This window comes from Callithrix jacchus, chromosome 4 (assembly GCF_049354715.1).
Source record: "Callithrix jacchus isolate 240 chromosome 4, calJac240_pri, whole genome shotgun sequence".
NCBI classification, from domain to species: domain Eukaryota; kingdom Metazoa; phylum Chordata; class Mammalia; order Primates; family Cebidae; genus Callithrix; species Callithrix jacchus.
The window spans coordinates 43135026-43154548 of record NC_133505.1 but is presented as its reverse complement, the minus strand read 5'-3'; the positions used below and the strand labels follow the sequence as shown (position 1 = coordinate 43154548).

Sequence of the window (19523 nt, the reverse complement as noted above, 5' to 3'; positions counted from 1 at the left end):
ACACAATTCCTTCTGCTACTCAAGAGAGTTATGTTAAAAGCTCTTGACCATTTAAACGCACTTAGAAATGAGAACTGGGTGTTAACTGCTGTTCTTTCACCATGCAAACTACTGGTAAGTGTAAGATGGCTTTTCATTAATGATAATGATAATTATTATGGCAAATGTCAGTTGAAGACAGAGCACAGTGCAATAGAAAAAAACACTGACTTTGGAGTCAATGACATGGGATTGAGTTTAGACAAGTTATATAAGCCTAGGTCTGTGGTTTTATGGGAGAATTTATTTAAGTCTGGAAATGTGTCTAGTGTCGTATTTGGCACATACAGACCCTCCCGTACTTCCACTCCACTGTTCTGCATGAACCTGGGTGTTTGGTGGAGAAAAAGAAACATGTCCCTAGTAAAAAATTTACGGTGACCGAGGTCAGAACAGTGGTAACCTCAAGGAGGGCCATTTTTGGATAGCAGGTGACACCAAGGAGACTTCTGGGACACTGGAAATGTTATCTTCACAATGATAACAGATGTGTATGTAGGTAAAATACATTGGTCTGTACAATTAATATCCAAGTGCTCAACTGTACGTAAATTATACTTCAATAATGTTTAGCCATATTTCTAGTGGTACAATTTTTCTTTTTCTTTTTCTTTTTTTTCACTAATAAAAGAAACACACTCCCCTGTGACAGAAGACAACCCAAAAGACAGGCCTGGAAGTAAAAAAGCATGTTTGTACACTTAAAACAGTGACTCTGCCCTGGGGCCAAGTTGTTATCGTAAAGGGTCAGCAAATGCATTTGTACACCAAGCACTGGCAGCATGCAGAATAAATGTCTCAGAATAATATATTATGATCTCCCTAAGGTACAGAGAAGCTACTGTATTTAATAAAACACAAGTTTATTTCAGAGAGTTACCGAGTTCATAATCATTCTCTCACAACATATTTTCTCAATCAACAAATATCAAAGCACAACCACAATCCTGTTAAAACGGAAACAATTTTTTTTATTATTGTTTAAATCCCTCCCCCTCCCCCTCCCCCTCCCCCCCCCCCCCCCCCCCCCTCTCTCTCTCTCTCTCTCTCTCTCTCTCTCTCTCTCTCTCTCTCTCTCTCTCTCTCTCTCGGGCTTAGAAACAAAGCACCTAGAGACCTGGAGAAAAGGTCTCAGACTCTATCAAGCCATGATCCAATCCCATGACGATCCAATACCAGCCAACCTTACCAACCTCATCTCCCCTGACTCCTGCTGGATAGCTGCTTACTCACTGCTGGGCAAACAGGTCCTTCCTATTTTAGCTTCTCCACCTCCACCCCTAGCTGTTCCCTGCCTTCCTCCACACCAATCTTCTATCAGCTATCTGAATCTTTGGCTTTCTTCCTAGGGATGTAAGTAGTCTAGGAGAGGGGTCTCCAGACCACCCTAATCCATTACCATCTCCTCTTCTTCCAAACTCCTCCAGCACTATTTACATCCCTGGCTAAACGGCTGAGTACCTAAATGGCTGGACTTCCTCTGTATAAATACTAATATTAGCAGCTGTCATTACTACGTTCAGCCACTGTTTTTTTCCTTCTAAAATAGGGTCTTGCTATGTTGCCCAGGTGGGTCTTGAACCCCTGAGCTCAAGCAATCCTCCCAACTTGGCTCTTAAAGTGCTGGGATTACAGGTGTGAGCCACTCTGCCCGGCTTGCCACTGTTCTAAGTACTTCACGTGCATTACCTCATTTAATCATCCCACAACTTCATATGAGAAGTTCTATTATTACAGATGAAGGAACTAAAGCAAAGCAATTAAGAAAATTATCTATATCTCCCAACTGGTAGGTAGCAGAGGCAAGATATGAACCCAGGCAGGTTGACTCCAGAGCCACTACTGATTAAGCCCTTTGCTTGCTTACTTTTTATTTCGAAATAATATCAGGCTTACGGAAGAGTTCCAAAGATAGCACAGAGCCCCATATCCCTTTCACCCAGCTTCCCCTCATGTTAACCTTTTATAGAACAATAGTAAAGCTGACCCTTAAACAATGCAGGTTTGAACTGCTTGGGTCCATTTATATGCAGATTTTCTCCAACCAGATTAAAAATATAGCATTTGTGGGATTCAAAACCTGTGTGTGTGTAGGTCTGACTTTTCATATACTTGGGTTTCTCAGAACTGACTTCAGGACCTGAATATACATGGATTTTGTTACACGCAGGGGTCCTGGAACCAATCCCCCACATGTACCTAGGCATGACTGCACATCGATCAAAACTTAAGACATTAACACGGGTACAATACTCTTAACTAAACTGCAGACTTTGTTGATACTTCCCTAGTTTTTCCATTCATGTCCTTTGTTCCAGGATCCTACACTGCATTCAATGGTTTTGGCTCTTTAGTTTCCAGTCAGTGACAGTTCCTTAGTCTTGCCTTGTCTTTCTCAGCCTTGACACTTTTAAAGAGTACTACTCAGTATTTTGTAGAATGTTCTTCATCTTGAATTTCTGTTTTCTCATGATTAGACTGAGGTTATGGATTTGGGAAAGGAACACAAGAGGTAAAGTGTCCTTTCCATCACATCATATGTGGGATATGTGACATAAGTATGACTTATCACTGGTTATGTTAACCTTGATTACTCAGTAAAGGCAGTGGCTACCAGATTTTCCTACTATAAAGTTACCACTGTTCTCTCTCCATATTCTACTATTTGGAACCCAGTTTCTAAGTCTAGCTCACACTCAAAAAAGGAAGAGAATTAAATTCCATCTCCTGGAGAGAGGACTACCAAAGAACAAATGGACATGAGTTGAAGCCACTACAATAATTAATAAATATTTGGGGGAAGATACTTTGAAGCCATGCAAATATTATGTTTCTCCTTAAACTCTCACCCACCAATTTTATTCTTCACTGGTAGATCTTGCCTGCAGCAATTATTACTATGGTATTCTAATGGTGATTTTCTATTCTCCTCATTATTCCTACATTTATAATTGGAATTCTTCTCTAAGAGAGACCTATCTGTTCTCCCCCACTTATTTATTTATTCAGTCATTGATATTGTAAACTCACAGATAACCAAGCCAATTTCTTTGGGGAGTTGTCAAGTTTGTGTTCCTAAGTTATCCGCTACAGTGGTATGTACAACATACACTAATTAGGCACTAATTAGTAATTGCCGATGAAAGTTTCATGGGCAGAGAGAGCAACTGCCCACTCACACACTCCCATGGATGAAGGGAGAAGAGAGACCTTCTTCTCTTCTTGACCTTCTAGACCAGGCATGTAAAAGGCCTCGCACAGTTCCTGGCACACAATAAGAGCACAGTAAGCAGTAGTTCCTTTTCCCAATCTAACTGCAGATGCTTTAAGACATGCTGATGCAACTTTCCTTGGTCCTGCCAGGAAACGCTAAAAACATTGCCTCCTGACACCCATTTTTAATGGTAAGAAAACTGAGATATAGGAAAAGTAAAAAATATTCCCATGATCATACAGCTAGAGGGTGGTTGAGGTGGGATTAGGTGGAAGATCCCTGAGGGGCACTGCTCACCTCTTGCCCTTCCCCAGAGGCAACGTGCACTCTAAGAGAGAAAAGTTCCTGGAGACAGTGTTTCCTGCATACTGCTTTTTCTGTCTAACCACGTCCTCTTCCCTTCAGAGTTCAAGCACGAAGAGACTAGTGGATAAAACTAAGAGAAATGGATACTTTCCAGATCCCCAGGAATCCAGACAGACCTTAACCAAGCTAAAATCCTACACTAAGAACAGACTTAAGGCTTAACTCAAACTTAAGGATTTCGTTCAGATATTTACACATCAAACCGAAGGCTAAAATAAAAATCAGTGAAGGAGGGAGAGACAAGATTTTGCTTTACTCAAACCCAGGAGACCACACAAAACCAAAGACCAATCAAATAGGTGAAAAGTTATTCACAAGCAAAACAATGATAAAAAAGCAGTCAGTTAAGCCTGTGTCAAAATCTCACAAGGCCCAGTTCCTGGTAATGAGGAAACCTGATGTCAACCAGATTCATCACGTGATGACTCCAGTAACCTCATTACCTCATCACCAATAGAAAAATAGATGTTAACCAGGCGCAGTGGCTCATGCCTATAAACCCAGAACTTTGGGAAGCTGAGACAGGCAGATTATTTGAGGCCAGAAGGTCAAGACCAGTCTGGCCAACATTGGGAAACCCTGTCTCTACTAAAAATACAAAAATTAGCCGGGCATGGTGGCACACACCTGTAATTCCAGCTACTCGGGAGGCTGAGGCAGGAGAATTGCTTGAAACTGGGAGGTGGAGGTTGCAGTGAGCTGAGATCGTGTGATTGCACTCCAGCCTGGCAACAGAGCTGAACTCTGTCTCAAAAAAAAAAAGGCAGACATGATGGTGCATGCCTGTAGTCCTAGCTACTCAAGTTTTTCTACATGATGATCTGACTGATAAAGACATACAAAGGTTTATGGGCAAACTGGTGTATTACAATGACAAACCCCACAACAAGCCAATATGAAAGCACCAATCTTAGGGAAAAAACACAGAAGACAGAAGTTACAGGAAATGAGCTGTATGGATTACAGTGGGAACGGCCCCCACACACATCCAAAAAATCTTGGGTTTAGCTTCTATTTTATCATTCCACTAGTACTAGTAGATTATAGCAAAGTTATAATTTGGTATGATATATTCCTCTCAGCAAACACAGATATTTTTAAGTGACTGAAATTTCATCCAAAAGAATCAGGTCTTCATAAATATCTGCTAACTGAATGAGTAGACGCTAGGGTAACTGGACTGCTATTTTCATCTGTTTTCTCTGTAAATGAACTACAAATTTTACAAAAGTGCAAATATTAAAGAGAAAGGTAATCGGAAATGATGGTAACTGAAGATAATAAGTCTAACAAATCATAATGGATAAGGAAAAGATATCTTTTAAAAAGACAGCTCTATCAATTTGGTTGACAAAACATAACTAGTCAAAGTATGGGACCTGCTTTTTTTTACACTCCTTCTTTTAAAAAGAAAAACTTGAACCTTAAAGTGAAGCACTAAGCCCTGGATCATTTACTTGAAAAGTCTTTTGAAAGTCTGCTCTGGGTCTGCTAAAGATGGCAAAAGAGACTGCTAATGAGTGACTAGCAAGAAAACTATTCTCAAGCTGGGTCTTAAACACACTATTATGGAGATAGCAATAGATTAAAAAGTAACAAAACTGGAATCTCTGCCAATTTCAATATCTAAAGTATTTTCATTTGTAGGTAAAAAGTAATAGACCTATTCATTTACTGTTCTATTACTGTTAGGTAATAGGACCCATAGGTATTTTCAGAGCTACTTAGCCAGAATACTACCTCTTCCTTAGATTTCTACTACTGGTGACTCAGACATCTTTTTGGTAGCCATGATTCCACATAAAATAGAACCCTTAAAGGCCTTGCAAACAGAACACCTCAGCCCTGTCTGGGTGTGATGGCTCACACCTGTAATCCTAACACCTTGGGAAGCCAAGGCGAGCAAATATCTTGAGGCCAAGAATTCAAGACCAGCCTGGGAAACATGGCAAGACTGCATCTCTACAAAAAATACAAAAATTAACCAGGCATGGTGTCATGAGCCTATAGTCTCAGCTATTCAGGAGACTGAGGTGGGAGGATCATTTGAACACAAGGAAGTTGCAATGAGCTGTGATTGCATCACTGTGCTCCAGTCTGAGTGACAGGGTGAGACCCCATCTCAGAAAACAAGAACAAAAAAACCACCTCGGTCCAGTTCTAGGCCAGTCATTCAGCCTCTCTGAAATCATCAGTAAAATGGGTGCCAATACTTGTATTGAAGGATTGTGAAGATGAAAGTACCAAGGATTATGGAAAGTAACGTTTCCCATCCCGTAATCCTAGGCTTCAAGATAGCATAGACAATCATTTGAACGAGACAGGTAATACTGTCTGAAAATCATTTTATGGGCAAACTATTATTTGAGAAGGCAAATGTTGGTTAACGTTAATCATTAATGAGGGAGGGAATTGTTTTTTTAAAAAAAAACAGACTTGGAAATACTTCAAATACACAGGCCTTCCGTTTCTTGCCAATTGTTTAGATTCACTTCCCTTGTACACACTTTGGCCCTGGTAGTGTATCTGGCAGTTTATGCAGTTTATGGATCCAAAACTAATTTTTGTCATCTTGAACTGGTTGGTGGGGGACGGAGACCACTTAAATTTTCTCACAGGTAAAAATCACAAACACATGCACCTGCATGAGATGAGAATTTTCTAGAAGTCTGCAAATGCAATGTGGAAGCTATAGGGAAGCCCCCCACATTCTCTAAACTAATATATTATTTGGCATAGATGTAAAGGCATTCTCCTTATCTAACTTTCCTGTATTCCAATTCCAGGGAATTTGCCAATTTGTTGTTGGTGTTGTTCCTGAAATGGAGTCTTGCTCTGTCGCCCAGGCTGGAGTGCAGTGGCTCAATTTCGGCTCACTGCAATCTCCGCCTCCTGGGTTCAAGTGATTCTCCTGCCTCAGCCTCCTAAGTAGCTGCAACCACAGGCATGTGCCACTGTGACAAACTAATTTTTTGTATTTTTAGTACAGTGTTTCACCTGTTGGCCAGGATGGTCTCAACCTCCTGACCTTGTGATCTGCCCGTCTTGGCCTCCCAAAGTGCTGGGATTACAGGCATGAGCAACCACAACTGGCCCCAATTTTTTTTTTTTACATGGAGTCTCACTCTGTTGCCCAGGCTGGAGTGCAGTGGCGCGATCTCGGCTCACTGCAACTTCCGTCTCCCAGGTTTAAGTGATTCTTCCATCTCAGCCTCCTAAGTAGCCGGGATTACAGGCATGTACCACCACACCCAGCTAGTTTTTGTACTTTTTTTTAGTAGAGACGGGGTTTCACCATGTTGGTCAAGTTGGTCTCAAACTCCTGACCTCGTGGTACCTGCCTCGGCCTCCCAAAGTGCTGGGATAACAGGCGTGAGCCACCACACCCAGCCCAATTACTTTTTTTAAATAAGCCCACCTCACTTTATGTAGTGAGGTATTTCCCTAGGACTTTGTGTTACATTCTTGGTTAAAAGAAAAAACCCCAGTTGCATAATAACCAACAGCAGCTGGGCACGGTGGCTCACGCTTAGAATCCCAGCACTTTGGGAGGCTGAGGCAGGCAGATCACAAGGTCAGGAGTTCAAGACCAGCCTGGCCAACATGGTAAAACCCTGTCTCTACTAAAAATACAAAAATTAGCTGGGCATGGTGGCACATTCCTGTAATCCCAGCTACTCAGGAGGCTGAGTCAGGAAAATTGCTTGAACCGGGACCCAGGAAGCAGAGGTTGCCGTGAGGCAAAACTGCGCCACTGCACTCCAGCCTGGGCTACAGAGTGAGACTCCGTCTCAAAGAAAAATAATAATACCTGAGAGCTGGGGCCTGTCTGCCTGGATTCAAAACTAAGCTCTAGCTCTTACTAGCTTACTGCACCTTGGCAAGCTACTTGATCTCTCTGTGCTTCAGTTTCCTCACCAGCTAAATCTATTGTCTTCCTCAAACAGTTGTTATGGCCAGGCGCAACGGCTCACGCCTGTAATTCTAACACTTTGGGAGGCTGATGCAGGAGGATTGCTTGAACCCCAGAATGAGACCAACCTGGGCAACAGAGTGAGACTCCATCTGTGTATTTGTTATTAAAAAAGAAGTTTTCATGAGGCAAAATGAGTTAATATTTGTAAAGTGCTTAGAAGGGTATAGTATGAAGTAAGTGCTATAAAAGCAACTATTGGACTTAAATAAATCCCTAATTAATCTCTTCAGTAAAATTTTACTTAAGCATATAGTAAGTGCTGGCTTGAGTCTCATCCAAAGAGACTGATTCTCAAGTGGCCAAATGCAGAGCTTTATAAGCAAAAGTTTTAGAATCAGAGACACCAGGCTCTGAACTCCTCTGTGTGGCTCTGGGCTAAGTCACTTTAACCTCTCCCTTAGCTTTCGCTTCTTCATCTGTGAAATGGAAATAGCAACACTTATCTTGCAGGCATGCTGTGAAGGTAAACTACATGTAGGTAAAGTCCTTGGCACAGACAGAGCAAAGTATTAAGTGCTCTAGAAGTAAAACCATCCCCCTATTCCAAATACACACATACACGCCCAGCCACAATACTGTCAGTAGCAATACCTCTGAGCTATCGCGTTACAGACTTCAAATACCGCAGTATGGGCTGGACTTTGCCTTGAAGTTTGATCATGTCTGCAGGGCAACCTGAAGAAGCAAGAATCAGGTGACTGGCCCCATTGAGGACAAAAGTCAATGCACAGACTCCACCAGGCTGAATCAGAGGAAGAGTGGTGATCATGATGTAGACAGTTATGAACAAAGCCAGGACTGGGGCTCCTCCCCAGGCACAGCAAAGAATTAAAGATCTAAAACCAAACATCAGCAAGTCCAAGAACCTTTCAGAGACTCAGGTAAATAGCCCTGAACTGTAATCTTCTCTGGTCATCCGTCTTTTTGTAAATAGGTCTCAACTATAATTTAAAAAAAAAAAAAAGTTTGTGACCAGCCTGGGCAACACAGCAAGACCTCATCCCTACCTTACAAAATAACAAAGCTATTTTTTTGTTTTTTAATACATTTTTTTCTTTTTTTTAAATAGAGACTAGGTCTCATTATGTTGCCCAGACTGCTCTCAAACTCCTGGGCTCAAGTGATCCTCCAGCCTCACCCTCCCAAAGTGCTGGGATTATGGTATTAGCCACCATGCCTGGCCATAAAGCTGTTTTTATTTTACTCTGCATGGAGCATATTGCTCCATGCAGATGTATTATTAATGGTCCTGTTCTAAACATTCGGTCTCTGAAAAAGAACCAGTAAGGCCCTAAGTTAACCATTAAAAGTCCTGGGCTTGCACAAAGTTTTTTTTCTGAATATAAGTAGTATTTAGCAACCATAAATCAGTACATTACTTCCCAATCAGAAGGACCCAGGAGATATAAGGGGCCTCAGAATTATTATTATTATTAATTTGTTTTTTCCTGAGACGGAGTCTTGCTCTGTTGCCAGGCTGGAGTGCAGTGGTACAATCTCAGTTCACTGTAACCTCCGCCTCCCAGGTTCAAGCAATTCTCCTGCCTCAGCCTGCCGAGTAGCTAGGAATACAGGCAATGTGCCACCACGACCAGCTCATTTTTGTATTTTTCGTAGAGACAGGATTTCACCATGTTGGCCAGGATGGTCTTGAACTCCTGACCTCGTGATTGGCCCACCTCAGCCTCCCAAAGTGCTGGGATTATAGGTGTGAGCCACTACGCCCAGCCAAGGACGTCAGAATTATTATGAGTCCTCAAATTCAGCAACATGTATATTTCTTGTTGTTGATTTTGAGATGTAATTTGAATGTTCAGCAGTTGATTTCTGCAATGGCTGAATATTCAAATTACACCTACCATTCTATTGAATATATCAAATATTATAAGCAGAATGTACACACAAACTTATCCACATGCATGTTCATCACAAAGCTGTTCTAACAGCAGAAAACTTAAAAACAAACTCATGTTCCATGTCAGGAAAGGGGTTAAATTCATTACAGTTCATACACACCACAGATATCACATCCATTTAAAATGAGGTTGAGGACAGAAAATATAGGAAAGTGTTTCACAATATAGTTAGTGAAAACATGAGACAAAGTATGTACAAAATACTGCCATTTCTGTTAAAAAAAAATTTGAACAGAAAAAAACAAGAATGTACACCAAAATTTCAAGTTAATTTCTGTAGGTGGTCGAATTATAACTGATTTTATTTTCTTCTTTGTGCATTTGTCTTACAATTTTTCTACCATAAAGGCAGAGGTTTACAATTCCTTATCAACAATTCAGAAATCCAAAAAGCTCTGAAAATTTATTTTCATAAGTCAGCAGCAAACTCATTTAGCTGCAAAACCTGACCTACACTGATACGAAGCTGCTTCATATTTATCCCATTTAGTGTGAATATTTACAGGTTTTGCTGTAGAAATATAATGTTTCAGGGTGCTGCCATAATCCCACTAGGGACTCAGTATTGATCTGAAAATATATCTGGCCCCAAGGTTTCAAACAAAGGATCACGGACCCGGACTGGTTTGTAACTTTGCCACCACTACCAATTTTCAGGCTTTTAAAAATAGGACTCTTCATAGTTTAAAAGGCTGGGAGCTTCCACTATGAATTTACAAATGTTAAAATGGCAACACCAATAAAAGATATGTACTTAACAGGATCCTTATTCCAATTCATCAAGGGTGGCAAGCATCTGGCTCCCATCAGATGATCCTAGCAGCTGAGGTTTACCAAGCCCTTGCCATGTGCCAGGCATTATATACCTTACATCCTTTAGCTCATTTAATGCTGCTTTAGAAGCTAGGTATCATCCCTGGCCCATTATACATATAAAGATACAGAGGCTCAGAAAAGTGACTAATTTGCCTAAGTCACAAGACAGAGTTGGGTCAGAGCCTGATCCTTAGCTACTATATTATGTCCTCACCACAGAAGGCAGTTCTGCTTCCTGGATCAGTGGTAATATCACAAACAGATACAACTATCTTGTTTCAAAGCAGAGACAACTGACTTGTTTTAAAAACTCTTTTTTGATTTGTAAACTAAACAAATTTGATCTACAAATTACTGAGAAAGAATAAATATGAAGCCACACCATATAATTTCTAGTATTACTACCATTAACTCTAACCACACCAAAGTTATATGAAGATGTTCTATGAATGTAACATATTATACGATATAATTTTCTATACCACAGAAAATCTCCCAATAATCTTTTGGAAATCAGTGTAGGAAATATTTTCTGAGCACTCTCCAAAAAAGAGAACAAGTTCCATTCCACAGGAGAGGCTGCTTTTTCTAAGAACAAACTCTCCACTGTCTACTTCTGGGGTTTCCTTGGTGTTTCTGGGCTACAAAACCCAGTAATTTACTTTCCCTACCAAAGACTAGAGCAGAAATATCCTAGGCTTCCTTTTTGCAAACCAAAATTCACAGCTGTTTGGGATGAACACTCCAATAGGGAAAAAAGAACCTCCTGAAGGGATTTTTCTGGCCAAGAATGCATGCCTTCTATGACCCATGAACATGCTGAAGCTACTAGATACAAGTCAAATTCTTCAGATCACAAGCTTGTTTCATTGTTTCCTGTCTCTAATTTTTGCAACTAAGAGAGTAAAAACTGAACTTCAATTGGAAATTGGTGGAAAAAGGGAGACCACTGACTTTAAACCTTAAACTTTGTAGTAAATTTTCTTTTCACTGCAGCCTCAACCTCTGACCTTCTGTACTCAAGCAATTCTCCCACCTCTGCGCCTCTGCCTCCCAAGTAGCTGGGACCAGAGGTGCAAGCCATCACACTCAGCTAAATTTTTTTTTTTTTTGAGTTGGAGTTTTGCTCTTTTTTTGTGCAGGCTGGAGTGCAATGGCACAATCTCGGCTTACTGCAACATCTGCCTACCAGGTTCAAGCAATTCTCCTGCCTCAGCCTCGCAAGTAGCTGGGATTATAGACATGTGCCACCACACCTGGCTACTTTTGTATTTTTAATAGAGACAGGGTTTCACCATGTTGGCCAGGCTGGTCTTGAACTCCTGACCTCAGGTGATCTGCCCACCTCAGCCTCCCAAAGTGCTGGGATTACAGGTGTGAGCCACCGCTCCCAGACTAATTTTTTTATTTTTTGTAGAAATGAGGTCTTGCCGTGTTGCCCAGGCTGGGTAAATTATCTTTTATTCTAAGTAAATGCCATATTCAGTTTAAGATTAGGCACCTTCTAGATTTTTACATATAAAATAACTACCACAGAAGTAATTTCCAGACATGCTATCTTTTTTTGTTTCATTTTGTTTTTTAACAGAGGAACCACATTCTGCTTTAGAGAAAGCAAAAATTAAGTACAGCAATTCCAAAATACAGGAACAGGGCTGCCATCCCAACAAAATCACACTTAAAAGAGTATTTAAGACATTCTTGGCCGGGTGTGGGTGCTCACACCTGTAATTCCAGCACTTTGGGAGGCTGAGGTAGGCAGATCACTTGAGGTCAGGAGTTTGAGACCAGCTTGGCCAAAATAGTGAAACCCCATCTCTGTTAAAAACACAACAGTCAGCCAGGCGTGGTGGCACACGCCTGTAATCACAGCTACTTAGGAGGCTGAGGCACAAGAATTGCTTGAACCTGGGAGGCAGAGGTTGCAGTGAGCCAAGATTGCACCACTGCACTTCAATCTGGATGAAGGAGTGAGACTCTGTCTCAGAGAAAAAAAAAAAAGGCTGGGCACAGTGGCTCACGCCTGTAATCCTAGCACTTTGGGAAGCCGAGGCAGGTGGATCAAAAGGTCAGGTGTTCAAGACCAGTCTGACCAATATGGTGAAACTCCAGCTCTATTAAAAATACAAAAATTAGCTGGGTGTGGTGGCATGCACCTGGAATCCCAGCTACTCAGGAGGCTGAGACCGGAGAATCACTTGAACCCGGGAGGCAGAGGTTGCAATGAGCCAAGGTCATACCACTGCACTCCAGCCTAAGCAATAATAGAGCAAGACTCCATTTCAAAAAAAAAAAAAAAGACATTCTTGAAAAACTATTTTTAATTAATTGAGAGGCTAGTGGAAAACCCAGAAAACTGCTCTGTTATCTTGTTTTTGCATTCTCTTAGAAGAAGAGGAACTTAGATCAGACAAATCCACAAGATCCGTTTCCCTTCCATTCTTCAATCCTTACATGGTCAGTGTTGCCCTCTTCCTTAAGATGTTAAAATCATTTGGCTCAAAATAGGCACTTTTGAAAGAAGTCTCACACAGTAGTGGGCAAAAGTAAAAAGGTCAGCATGAGAAAAGGCTGTCATGACATTATAATCTCTAAGCTTCAGATCCATTCTGGGAATGAATAAATGACCATTTCAATGGTTATGCTAATCACTGTTTAAAAAGTAATAACAATAATAAAAGGAAGAAGCCTAGTCTGGCATGGTGGCATGTGTCTGCAGTCCCAACAACTTAGGAGGATGAGGCAGGAGGATCAGTTGGGCGCAGGAGTTTAAGGTCAACCAGGACAACATTACAAGAGTCTTGTCTCTTTTTTTTTTTTTTTTTTTTTGAGATGAAGTCTCACACTGTTACCTAGGCTGTAGTGCAGGGGCACGATCTCGGCTCACTGCAATGTCCGCCTCCCAGGTTCAAGCAATTCTCCTACCTCAACCTCCCGAGTAGCTGGGACTACAGGTGTGCGCCATCACGCCCAGGTAATTTTTTTGTATTTTTAGTAGAGACAGGGTTTCACCATGTTGACCAGGACAGTCTCGATCTCCTGACCTCATCATCTGCCCACCTCAGCCTCCCAAAGTGAAAAAAAAAAAGCTTGAATTCCTTAATATTAGGAAGCTTTCTTTAAAACAATGAATTACTTGTCATATCTTCTGACATTTGGGAGAATCTGTTATTAACCTCAAAATGAGGTCCATTTTTCAAAAATGTTCATGCTTCATTCCTTATTTCAGAACATTGTCACATCTTGGGAAATTCATGTCTGTTTTGGAATAATTTTCTTTTTTCTTCTTCTTCTTCCCCCCACAAAATGGCAGCATAAAAACTAGTTTACAGCCACATTCATTGCTACTATCTGTAAGTTTTCAGATTCTCCCGCAAGTCTCCTTGGCTTCCTCTTTCTTATTCACCCTTCTCATGTTTGAGAAATCAAGTATAGAATGTTCCTAAACCATGACATAATTTTTGGTTTAGTTTCTCTGTGCTTCTGAACCCTAAGTAGTACATTTCACTTTACCTTTCCATTCATATACATCAGTATTTAGTTCATAATTCAACTTACAATTTAAAGCTATTGTGGCTGGTTTTCTTTTTTCTTCATTTTGGGGGACGGAGGTGGGGAGATGCGGTCTGCCTTTGTCACCCAGGCTGGAATACAGTGGAACAATCTTGGCTCACTGAAACCTCAACCTCCCAGACTCAAGCAATCCTCCCATACCAGCCTCCCGAGTAGCTGGGACTACAGGCACAAGCTATCACACCCAACTAATGTTTGTATTTTTTTGTAAAGATGGGATTTTCAGCATGTTGCCCAGGCTGGCTTCAAACTCCTGGGCTCAAGTGATCCACCCACCTCACCTCCCAAAATGTTGGGATTACAGATATGAGCCACTGTGCCCAGTCATGATTGGTTTTAACATTTCCTTTTCTCAGATCTTTTTAGCCTTTTAGTTGACAGAATTTACTTTTATTTTATTTTTATTTATTTATTTATTTATTGAGATGGAGTTTTTGCTCTTGTTACCCAGGCTGGAGTGCAATGACACGATCTCGGCTCACCACAACCTCCGCCTCCTGGGTTCAGGCAATTCTCCTGCCTCAGCCTCCTGAGTAGCTGGGATTACACGCACGTGCCACCATGCCCAGCTAATTTTTTTGTATTTTTAGTAGAGACGGGGTTTCACCATGTTGACCAGGATGGTCTCAATCTCTTGACCTCATGATCCAACCGCCTCGGCCTCCCAAAGTGCTGGGATTATAGGCTTGAGCCACCGCACCTGGCCTAGAATTTACTTTTAAACCAAATCTTACTATATTCTTATACAGGAGTTTCTTTCTTGGAAATCAGTGTTTCACTATAACTCTAAACATAGCAAACTATCTTGTTACATGAGAGTCTGAGTGCCTGCTACGTGCCCAGGGCTAAAAAATATCATAAGTTAACAAGTTTGATACAGTGCCTGTCCCAAGTTCCCAAGGTATAGACCAAAGGCATGCATCCATTAAACAATCAGAAAATGAGTTAGTATTATATGAAATATAATCAATGCAATCCAGAACCTCTGTAAGCCCAGACATTTTGAATAACTGCTTTCTAGATAATCTATTGCTTATCCTTCTAAGTAACAAAAATTAAATTTAAATCATTTTGAATAGAAAACTAAAAAATTTTTTCTGCTTTCACTAACGAGCTATACTGAACATAATTTAATCTTTATTTGATGGCTAACAGACATAATACACATAAATCATAGCACAAAGACACATAAAATGATGCCTGGGGCTTACATAAGTATATGGCTATATACACTTATATTAATAGCTTCAAACAGCCAGGAAGTGGGATAAATTATGCTAAATTTGTATGCTTTCTCTGTCTCTTTTCTGTCGACCTGTCACACAGACATATCATACTACTATAAAATGTAAAGGCCGGGAGCTGTGGCTCACGTCTCTAATCCCAGCACTTTGGGAGAGGCTGAGGCGTGCAGATCACCTGAGGTCAGGCATTTGAGACCAGCCTGGCCAACATGGAGAAACTCTGTCTCTACTAAAAATACAAAAAAAAAAAGAAATTGCCAGGTGTGGCACATGCCTGTAATCTCAGCTACTTGGGAGGCTGAGGCAGGAGAATCACTTGAAGCCAGGAGGCGAAGTTGTCGTGAGCTGAGATTGCGCCATTGTACTCTAGCCTAGGCAACAAGAGCAAAACTCTATCTCAAAAAAAAAAAACAAAAACTCTGTAAGGGAACAGAACATGTATGGAGAGAGGGGCTAATTCTGATAGAGGACCTACAGTGTGCCAGGTCTGAGACATATTTTGCAGTGATCTAGCAATCACTTGGCCTGGCACAAAGTATATCATAGGTAAACATTGGGTACATGAATGAGTCCTCTCCCTTATTTGCTCTTTCTAATCTGCCATGTTTGGAAAACAGATCCCCAAGCATGAAAAAACACCATTTAAAATATGTCAGGCTGGGCGTTGTGGCTCACACCTGCAATCCCAGCACTTTGGGAGGCAGAGGCAGGAAGATTGTTTGAGCCCAGGAGTTTGAGACTAGCCTGGACAACACAGTGAGTGACAACAGCTCTACTAAAATAAAAATAAATAATGTGTCTGGCATGATACTTTGCACAGAACAGGTGAAGCACAGCAAAACCGTATGTGCTGAACTGAGGATGACTAACATTGAGCACTTAGAATATGCCAGGAATTATGGTAAGTTCCTTATACACATTATCTAAGATAATACCTGTTAGGCAGATAGTATTACCCCCATTTTACAGATGCAGAAATCGAGTATCAAAGTGGTCAACCTGAAAGTGCTGGGATTATGCCTGTAATCCCAGCACTTTGGGAGGCCGAGGCGGGTGGATCAGGAGGTCAGGAGATGGAGGCTACCCTGGCTAACATGGTGAAACCACGTCTCTACTAAAAATACAAAAAAATTAGCCAGGTGTGGTGGCACATGCCTGTGGTCCCAACTACTCGGGAGGCTGAGGCAGGAGAATTGCTTGAACGCGGGAGGCAGAGGTTACAGTGAGCCAAGATTGTGCCACTGCACTCCAGCCTGAACAACAGATCAAGACTCTGTCAAACAAAACAACCAAAGTGGTTAACTTGAATAATGTCAAACAGTCAGTTGTGGCAGCGGAATATAAATCCAGGTAGTCTGACCCAAGAACAAGTGGTCTTAAGTATAATGCTATACTATCTCTGAATAAATGTCCAGTTAAATAAGGGAGGCTGGAAGAACACAAAGTTTATAACAACATTTTTTCTAGTAGAAGTCTTCTTTGCTGACTTTCTGATTCTCAGATACTGTATCAATCAGTGAAGGTCACTATATGTAAACATTATACTGCCAGGCCAAAGCGATCAACTGTGAAAGCTACGCAAGCAAAGAATGACTACAGATGACGTGCTCCAAAGACGTAGAAGCTTGAGAGATCTGTGTGTATTAGGGTCATCAGGAAGGGCTTTAAGAAGTTAAAACCCAAGCCCAAGCTGTATAGAGGAAAAGGGATGAGTAAGAGAAGAGGGCATTTTGTAGCTTAAGAATAAACAGAAAGCCGTTGTGGAATAGGGGCTGGGGGAACATAAACAGATGAATACACAAACACATGTGTGGTTTGGAACAATTATTCCCCTGCAACTGTAGGCTCCTATTCCTGCCAGCTTTACTTCATCACTCAGACACCTGGACAAAGGCAGGTTACAGTTGGCAGTACAAATGGGGGTAGAATATGGCACCTAAATATAAAGGCCAGATCTGAAGCTATGATTCCACCGCTCTCATTAAATAATCCAGGGTCTTTGGGGCAAAGAGGGGGTTGGGGGTAGAGGTTACCTACCCTTTACTATGTCCAAATCTAAAAAGGGAGGACATACTGACCTAGGCATGGTCTCATTTGCTCAGAAATCTTTCACTAGATTTAACCAGAGCCACCTCTAATTAGTATAACTAGTGCCTCCAGATCCTCCATTCCCCTAGGAGTCACAGGAATGAGAGGTTGGGAAGCTCTTAGGCATCTTCCCTCTTCATAAAAGACACAGAAACAAGTCAAGAGGAGCAGCTCTCTAACTCTGGGGAATGGAGAGTTACCACCCACACTTTATGACAGAGATGGGACACATAAGCAAGGCCCAAAGTAGAAGCACTGTGCTCAACAGATTTCCTAGTCTTGCTTAACTATGTTAACTATATGGCAGTTAAATACTCAGCAGAATTTCAACGGTCTCTGAGTGAGCGCACCAAGAATAACTTGACCTCACCCGGGCATGGAGCCCGGTGATCCCAGCACTCTGGGAGGCCAAGATGAGCAGATCACGAAATCAAGAGATAGAGACCATCCTGGCCAACATGGTGAAACCCTGTTTCTACTAAAAATACAAAAATTAGCTGGGTGGGGTGGCGTGTGCCTGTAGTCCGAGCACTCTGGGAGGCCAAGATGAGCAGATCACGAAATCAAGAGATAGAGACCATCCTGGTCAACATGGTGAAACCCTGTTTCTACTAAAAATACAAAAATTAGCCGGGTGGGGTGGCGTGTGTCTGTAGTCCCAGCTACTTGGGAGGCTGATGCAGGAAAATTGCTTGAACCTAGGAGGTGAAGAATACAGTGAGCCAAGATCCAGCCACTGCACTCCAGCCTGGCGACAGAGCGAGACTCCATCTCAACAACAACAAAAAAGAATAACTTGACCTGTACTTGAAGGTGGAAGATATGAGAAACTTCTCACTTTAGCAGGATATGCTGAGGGTTAAGATATCTCTGGAAAATCTCCAAATGCTATGTCATCAACTCATTAAAGACAGAGGCATCTCCAAACTTGTATAGTCTTGTCACCTCTCAGACAGCAGAACTGCCGAGTGGCAAATCCAGGTAAGATCCAGAATCCAATTCATGCATTCACTGTACATTTATTGAACACCTGTAAGTTGTCAGTTGAACTAGGGACCGAAAATATAAACATGACATATGGAAGTATACCCATTCATTATTATTTACTTTTATTATGCCCAGACTCTCAAGGGTCCAGGCAGGAAGTTCTCCCACTGACCCAGGAGCACCAAATGAGTTTCCGTTCTCATTTCTGTGCCTCTGAACATGGGGAACCCACCTGAAACACGCCCATCATAACTCACCTACCCAAATCCGCACATCCTTCAAGGCCAGCTTAAGTATCCCGCCTTCTAGAAGCCCTGACCTCCACTCCATCCCTAAATGATGTCTCTGTTCTCTCGACTGCTAGCAATTACAGTGAGTAATACCATCCACCATCCAGTTATTTAGAAATTTATTGTCCTCCAATTGATACTTTTATTTTTTCAACAAATCTTAAGTACCTACTTATACTGCTTTTTAAAATCTTCCTGTAAAGACCTGGATTGGTACTCAGTGCTTAATATCTATTAATAACAATTTATTACAGCCTTAGGCTTCTGTGGCCCAAGCTCACTCAAACTAAAGTTACATAAAGTAATGGGGAACAAAAGCTAACGAAGCCATTTCTAAATGAACTTCCACTTCTCAAAAACCTCAAAAGAACAAGGAAGGAAAAAGAAATCAGGCTATGAAAGCGCTGCTGAACCAACACATTTAATTCACACTCACAAAGCACCTCCAATCCCCCTTTGAAGCCACACAAAACTGATCTTTTATCGGTCCTTGCAGCTCCAGATTCAAGCGTTTAACAACGGACTTTGGAAAAGTTTAAAGCATTTCTCAGTTTCCCAAACAAATATTCCTGCCTTTATTTCTACGTAAATATGCTCCCAGATGACTCCTGCATATGCCACTTAGACTAATCCAATGAAGTTCACTACAAGGAACTACAATTTGAACTTCAAGCACAAGACGAGCTCAAAGACGTCTTGAACATGATAAATCCAGAGGCAATTTTAATAGAAACAAAAGCAAGGGGCTGGGCGAGGTGGCTCACCTCTGTAATTTCAGCACCTTGGGAGGGAGCGGAATACGAGGTCAGCAGTTCAAGACCAGCCAGGCCAATGTGGTGAAACCCCTATCTCTACTAAAAATACAAAAATTAGGAGGATGTGGTGGTGTGCGCCTGTAATGCCAGCTACTCGGGAGACTAAGGCAGAATTGCTTAAACCCGGGAGGCGGAGGTTACAGTGAGCCAAGATCGAGCCACTGCACTCCAGCCTGGGTGACAGAGCAAGACTCCGTCT

At 41.6% G+C, this 19523-nt stretch overlaps 1 protein-coding gene across 9 annotated transcripts in view; it reads right to left on the bottom strand.

Annotated features, from left to right (window-relative positions):
• ANKS1A (ankyrin repeat and sterile alpha motif domain containing 1A) overlaps positions 1–19523 on the bottom strand; it is a 196522-nt gene that overhangs the window by 176168 nt on the left and 831 nt on the right. The gene's annotated exons all lie outside the window — the stretch shown is intronic.